This window comes from Capsella rubella, unplaced genomic scaffold, assembly GCF_000375325.1.
Source record: "Capsella rubella cultivar Monte Gargano unplaced genomic scaffold, Caprub1_0 scaffold_7, whole genome shotgun sequence".
Lineage (NCBI taxonomy): Eukaryota > Viridiplantae > Streptophyta > Magnoliopsida > Brassicales > Brassicaceae > Capsella > Capsella rubella.
Window position 1 is genome coordinate 13,970,270 of NW_006238917.1, and position 8,059 is coordinate 13,978,328.

At 30.8% G+C, this 8,059-nt stretch overlaps 1 long non-coding RNA gene across 1 annotated transcript; it reads right to left on the bottom strand.

The window, feature by feature from the left end:
• Positions 1-3,066: 3,066 nt before the first annotated feature.
• On the bottom strand, positions 3,067-7,753 carry LOC111829603. Its single transcript, XR_002832968.1, has 3 exons — positions 7,156-7,753; positions 6,982-7,052; positions 3,067-3,320 (listed from the first exon to the last, which is right to left on the bottom strand). It is a non-coding gene; the product is annotated as an uncharacterized LOC111829603 (long non-coding RNA).
• Between the last annotated feature and the right edge of the window lie 306 nt (positions 7,754-8,059).

Below are 8,059 nucleotides of genomic sequence, written 5' to 3' on the forward strand. Positions count from 1 at the left end.
AATGAAGTTTTAACCCATTATGAAGTATAAGATTAATGATATTTTAATATTTTAATAATATCGATTTGAACCCGTCTTGTCATACAACCCGTGTATAAATGTAATTTTAAAAATATTCATAACTTGTAATAATTGTTTCAATATGGATTTCACATACCAACTTATGACTGGGAAATTAAACATATGTTTAAACTTATGTCAATGTCAATGATTTTATTTTAAATTTTCTATAGAGTTTAAAATTAAAGTAATATTGATTCAAACTCGCTCGTTATACAACCCGTGTATAAATGTTACTTTTAAAACAACCAAAATTTGTAATAAATGCTTCCATATATATTTGGCATAACAACCTATGACCAAAAATTAATAACATGTTTAAAATTGTGGTAAAGTCAATAATACTTTATTTTAAACTTTTTAAAGAGTTAAAATTAACACTTAAACTTTTAATAGAATTTAAATATTTATAAGTAATAGTTTAAATATTCTATACAGTCTTAAGAAAATATTCTATCCCATGTTACTTTTATTTGGACATTTAATAACCAGTTTGTTTTGTTGGAAAAAATTACTCGAATTATTAAATTAGTGTATATAATTGTTTTTCTTTTAGAATTTGGTCTTTCTGAACACACGACTTAACATGCGCTAACATGTGTAATAAAATTGCTAAGTAGGGTAAAATTTCAGTCACCCGTTATGAAATATATATATTTGATGGTTTACATGATAATATTTTATTGGTTTACATGATAATGCTAAATATTAATGTAGTCTAGTGGTAAAGTAGTTTATTTTGTATCAACATATTCTGGGTTCGAATCTAACCTCTAACGTAGTATTTTTTAGGGAATTTTTTTTTTTAAAAAACAATTATAATAAATGTGGCCATTAAATGTTGCACAAAAAGCTTGCAAAAATACTAATATAGTTATTTAAAGACATTCATTATATCGACTTTAAATTGGGTCATGCGATAGAGAGGGATTGAGTTGTAACAACCCATCCCGGTGGGAACTCCTGCCACATGGCACACCCCGCCACATGGCAGCTACAAGCGCTGCAGCGCATCGACCCTAACCTCTTTCCTATGGGTCCAAACTGCGCAGCCCACTGCTCGCAGCCTCCTGGCCCACCAGGTAGGTTATTGGTGCGTCTGGCGTTCCTTGAACCCAGGTCCACACCCTTTAACAACCTTCCCACCAGACAAGTTGTCACCAGTTGATCTGCAGTTCAATTGGTGACAACTTCCACGGTGGGAAGGTTGTTAAAGGGTGAGGACCTGGGTTCGAGGAACGCCAGGCGCACCAATAACCTTCCTGATGAGTTTATATATATACTAGAGGATATTCCGTGCTACTGCACGAATGATGTTTTATTTTTTATTTTATATAACTGCATAATCTATATAAATACATATAAAACAGTGAACCCAGTTAAATAGTGATATGATGACCCGAAGGTAATTTAGTTCACAATCTGATTTGAGTTAAAAAAAGCGTTAAACAAATGTTTTTGAATTTGACATATATAACGTAAAAATTCAAAACATTGAAAATTCGAAAAAAAAAAAAACATTATAACGTAACTGACGTATACATAAAACTCAAATATAAATGTATCTTATCAATAAATTATGTTTTATTGTAAGTCAAAAGTCTTAACAACAGCTCAAAAACTTTCCTTTTTGCAATTATATTTTCTACTATTAAAGTTCTCTCTAAACATATTTGTTTTCAAAATATATATATTCAATTACACAAAAATATACAAACAAATTTAAAGTTTAAAAACAGTCATATTTTGAAACTTTTTAAAAGCTTTTTAAAAAAGTTTAATATTTATAATATTTTCATATTTTTAAATATTTTAATATTATAAATTTTTAAAAAAATTAAAAAGTTTTAATTTGCTCAAATAAAGAACCAGATTAAACCGAATAAAACTCTTAAATTTTGGATGATTGAGAAATCAAGTTTCCTGCTCATTCGTAGTTGGAAGCATATTAGTCCTATTTATAATGGTTCTGAAACATTGTCTTAATTTTTCTAGCCGATGTGGGACGTTGGACATACATATTTTTGTTTTATCGATTGAGTAATATACATCCGTTTAGAAAAATTCAAATTGCAATATATGTGGGAATTCTTTTTTATTTTTTATACATATGTTTAATGTAAAAAGATAAAATAAAATATAAATAAGATCATATAAACGTGAAAGGAGAATAATAGTAATAATAATATATTATATTAAATTAGGTAGAGATATTTTAGGAAAATCAAAATTAAATATGTAAATGATATAATCTGTTGCAGATATATCCGATTTATTATCCATACCCAGTTAGTGATCCAAAATGGATGTATTTCATTTTACTTCAATTAAAAACTTTGGTGTAAATCTAATGGATATTTCAGCTTTAATAGTATAGATGATTTTTATGGGTTGTCTACATACAAAATATTTTTGGGGGAAATCAAATAAGTTGAATGAAAGATGTTATTTCATCATCATTTCATTATTTTGAATATTATACATATTTATTATTTTGACCAAATTATTATTATGTAAAAAAAAATTGTCTCGGTACTCCATGGGTGAAATTATAGAATTAACAATCAAAATAAAATTGTACAATCTTAAATATTAAAAAAATACAAAATTAACAAACCAAATACAACTTAAATTTTTAATTTGGTTACAAAAGATGTGTAATTATCTAACAAAATAGAGTTATACAATCTGATACTGTAAAGAAAATAAACAAAATTAACAAAAAATAACTTAAAAGGTAAAAATTTAGTTAAAAAATGTAATCCCGCGGTGTACCGCGGGTTAAAATATAGTTATTGAGATGATTGCAAATTTTGATACAGTGATGAGGGAACATGTCAGGCGAATTGAGAAAAAATAAATTTTATTCTCATTACCTTAGACACCAGATACAAAATGAGTTGATTGAGATGCTTGCAAAAGAGATCAAAGTTATGATCATAAAGAAGATTCATGATTCCAAATATTTATCCATAATTCTTGATTGTACACCGGATATTAGTCACAAAGAACAAATGGCTTTGGTTATTCGATGTGTCGATGTCTCTACAACGTGAACCAAGATTGAGGAATTCTTCTTGACATTTTTGATTGTGAAGGATAAATCAGGATAAGGACTTTCTCTTCGCTCGAAGATGCATTGGTTGATCTAGTGTTAAACGTTTATGATGTAAAGGGGCAGGGTTATGACAACGGTAAAGGAGTTCAAAAGTGGCATTCTTTACTCCATGTGGTTGTCACAACTCATCCATATTCAATACCTGAAAAATGAGAGTTGGTAGATACATTATAAGACAAATATACACAGACCAACAAATCCATACAATACTCTGGATATACACATCCCTGGCTAGTTTCCATAGCATTTGATCTTGAACTAAATCATATATCGTGAGATTCAAGTGGTTTATTTGACCAGGCAGGATATTTACTACATTGTTAATTAACTATAAACACAACCAAAATTGCCACCATACTGAGTTGCAGATCTTAGTCCTTAGAGGCTAGAGCCATTGGAGCAGAAACAATAGCTACCATACCGAAATCTTCACTCCATTTTGAGAACTCTTCATAATCGAAAACCATAATCAAACAATTTTCACAAATCCATCATACTCTTGATTTGAAATTTAGAATTCTCGATAAGATTAACGAAATCGATCTTAAAGAGAACAAAAATTTCAGCAATTTTGATCGTTATGACAAAATACAAAATTTTCAATCGCTATTCAATCGAAAAATACAAAATTTTCAAAAAATTTCCACCTCACGAATGTTACCCGATCTCGAGCAATTGAAAAAAGAGAAAATCCCAAACCACAGAGATCATATTGAGAAGCTTCAATACAATCTTCAGAATGGAATCAACCAATCCATCAACGCACAAAAAGCTTCAATATTTTGTGCTCTCTTTCTACTAGATACATGTTTACCATTTTCATTTTTTCTTTCACCAATCATCTCTGGTTTTGATAATTTTCTTTTTGGGCTTCTTCTCTTCTTTATAGCTACTTCCTTGCTCTCTACATCCCCCTCATCATCTAAATCATAATTATCTTCCCTACTTTCCTCCTTAAATTATGTGCTATTCACATAGTTCTGTAGTTCTTTCCCAGCATACTCAGTCCAACGTTTCGGGTCATCAAAAATTTATAATACCTAATAAGCCAATAAAACAATATAAAGACATGTCTCCCAGTATACCCAAGAGGTTACATTATCAAATTAAAATATTCACTACATCCAATATTTGGTTAATGAAATACTTGAAGGGAATTCAGAGACTGCATTAGAGATGCCAACTAGAGATGCAGTCTCTTGATCCCTTCAAGAATTTCATTAACAAAGTATTGGATGAAGTGAGTACTTAAATTTGATTATGTAACCTCTTGGTATATTGGGAGAAAAGTCCTTATATTGTTTTATTGGCTTATAGCGTATTAAAATTTTTTGTTGCTCCTAAAAGTTGAACTGAGTTAGCTATGAAAGAACTACATAACTATATGAAGGGCACACAATCTAGCGAGGTAAGCATGGAAGATAATAATCACTTAGATGTTGAAAGATATGTGGAGAGCTAGGAAGTAGCTGTAACGAAGAGATAGGGCCAAAAAAAGAAGATTTTCAAAATCAAAGATTATTGGTATAAGAAAAAAGTGAAAATGGCAAATAGGTATCTGGCAGAGTTATATGACTATGGTCGAACAAGTCTCGGAGCACGTAATGGAGGTAGCCGTTGACAAGGAGCAGCACGAAGACGATGAGGATAAACACGAAGACGAGGAGCTGCATGTCACCAAGGAGCAGCACGTTGCCGAGGAGCAGCTCGAAGCGGAGGAAGCACTAATCATCCCGGAAGGTCCTCTAACATGCTCCAGGCTAAAGGAGCTCAACCCATTAACCAATGGAAAACTTAGGGAGCTAGAAAAGAAGCAAGAAGACGTGGCTCAAGTCTCCTCAATAATTATCACGACTCAAAAGGTTCGGTAAAGGGTTAAGTGTTGCTTATGCACTCTTTTTCCTTTGTCAAGTTTTGTCCCAATGAGTTTTCTTGACAAGGTTTTTAATGAGGCCTAAGTAACACTTTCAAAGCCATTTACCAAGCCAAATTCGTGGGTCCAAGGCCAACCACTTTGCCTTGGCCCATTTTCTATCTGTTCTATTCATTCTTGCATTTAATGTTTTTGTTATTTCCAAGACTTGGTGCATTGACTTGCATGAGTGTATTTCCAAGGCACTTGTGCATGTTCTTCTTCTCTCTCTTTCCCTTCTACTATATAATCCCCCTATACCTCCCATTTGTAACTAATCTAATCTGTTTATCAAAAACTCTTTCTAAGTTAGATCACTCTCTCTTGTTCTTTACTTTGGTGTGTAATATCCATAGGCAAGTCCAAGTTTGGTAAATCAAAGGCTCTCCCGCAACCTTTGTGCGACCATTTGCTCCACATCCTTTGGTCTAAGTGATCTCACGATCCCTTAGGTGCAAAGCCTATCATTCCCTCAACTTGAAGAGTGTCGATTCTAGGAGAGTCGTATTACAGAAAGAGGGAAAAACATATAGAAACATATCCAAATAATGAAAGTGATGCAAACAACTTACATGAGGTGTCTTAAAAGCAAACACATTAACCCACGATCAAGCAACTACTATAGTTTAGTTTATGAATTTAGCTGAACAAACATTTGGATGGACAAGGATTTAATACATATACTATAATATTTAAGAGAACTGATGTGTAAGCTAAGAATAAAATCATTCATAGCATAAACAAGGAGAGCTATATCAAGAAATTAATTCTATTGATCTCAAATCTTCTTCTAAATGTTATTAACTATTATTGAATCTCCACTAAACTACAATTCTCTAAAAGTTATTTCCACTAAAAAAAGGAAACAAGAGAATAAAGATCTTCATAAAATTGTTTTCTACTTCATAAATGCAGATCATCTAAAAATTTCACAAAGTAGCGAGAAGCTAACGATGGCAGTAGTAATATGGAACAAAGATTTGTAATAAAGTCATGAAAACAAAAACAATGAACCATTAAAGCTACACTACAAGAATCTTGGTTTTTAATAGCGGCCAAATAATGCTATTTAACAATTCCATAGCATTAAGAAAGGTGCTATATCTCGCACATTACCCTTGGTCTACCACTTAGATAACCATTTTTTCTGATGCAATATTAGTAGGATATATTATAGCTGTTGAAAATATGCTATCGTCTTTGTTATGATACGTTAAATTATTGTTGTTTATGGCTTTAAATCAATATTTAAATTTTACTTTGTAATTTTGATTTTTTTTTTTAAATCTCTCTATTTTTGATTTCAATAATCTATTCATGATAAATATAAAATCAAATTTTTATTAATATAAATTTGTAACCTAAAAATTCAATGAAACAAGAACAATCTATCTTAAGACGAAACAAAATACGAAGCAAGCTAAGAAAAATCGAATTCTTGATATGAGCGTGCTTAATCTAATCTCAACTTTGTAAGAAATGGGAAATAAAAATATGAAAACATCACAACACAAACAGAATCCAAAACTAAACTTAAGATTTAAAAAATTAATCATGGAACAACACATTCTAAAGAAAAACAAAAACAAAAAAAAAGACAAAAAAACAACAATTTTCATATATCTAAGCCCATTTTTTGAAATCAAACTACTTGTAATGATACTTCAAAATTTCACAGTTCAAAACTTTAATAACACTCAAATTAAAATCATACCTAAAATCAAATAGATATAAAGATTTTACCTTTTAAGCAATCATAGTTCTCAGCCTCCTTATAACCAATGAAATTGTCAATGAAGAATCAAAGCAAACACTTTGCTTGTGAATTTTGACTAATATAAAAAAAAACTTAAAATTTTGACTGTTTTATAATATCTGGTAAACAAATCACCTCATTAAGATTAAATCTCCAAGCATAATGCTCAGCAGCCTCCACCTAGCAAATTTGATATTCTTCTACACCTAAGAACAAAAAATCCTTAAAATGAGACAATAAGAAAGCAAAACTACGAATTTTAAACTTGATAAAGAATTAATGAATTGTTAGTGATGAATAAAGACAAACACTTTGTGGGTTTTTTCTTCCTCTCGTTTGGTTAATCTCATAACCCAGCTGAGAAACCCTTCTTGCATAGATCTTATTATAAACCTACAAAATCAGCTAACCCAGAAATAAAATTCACCTCAATACTTAAAAACCCAGTTACAAAATCAAATTAATCGAGAGGAAAATCTAGGATTTTTTTAGATCTCTAGGCCATGGGGGAGGAGATTCTTTGAAGAGGATGAAGAATCCAAGATGTTTCGGATCTGAGAAATTAGAGACGGCAGAGAAAGGGGATATTCAGAAGATGGCCGAAGTGTGTGAATTCGAGTAAACGACGCCCCATCTATGATTTTGAGGAGTGCTTGCATCATGATTATGGTAAAAAAACTCAAAGATTTGAAGCAGAATTGTTGTGCCAGGATTTGTGGTAAGATAGATAGAGAGCTCGACTAGATCAAATTCAAAAGGGTTTGTGTGGTGGTATTTCTCATAGAAGATGAGACTATGTGTTAAAGGAATTAAGGACATGAGACTATGTGTTTGTGCGTGTCGTTTAAGTGTTTAGGTCAAATATTTTTTTCTATTAGTATTTTTTTTGTTTAACTTGGGCGGACACATGCCCAAGTGAAACGGTGGATTCGGGCATCAAAATATATGGGGCATATTTTACATTTTTTAAAAAGGCCTTTTATTTTTCTACAAAATCTAAGTTTTTTTTATATTTTATTTTTATTGGGCTTTTCTTAATTTCTTTTACTATATATTGTGGGCTTTAAAAATTTTAAATAATTAAAGGTTTTGTAATGAAAAATTTTGTTTTAAAATAAATAAAACCCAAAGCTTCTTGCATTAAACAAAATTCAAAATCAATGATTGAGGAATGAATATCGTAGGGTTTCATAAACAAAGGTACGTACATAGT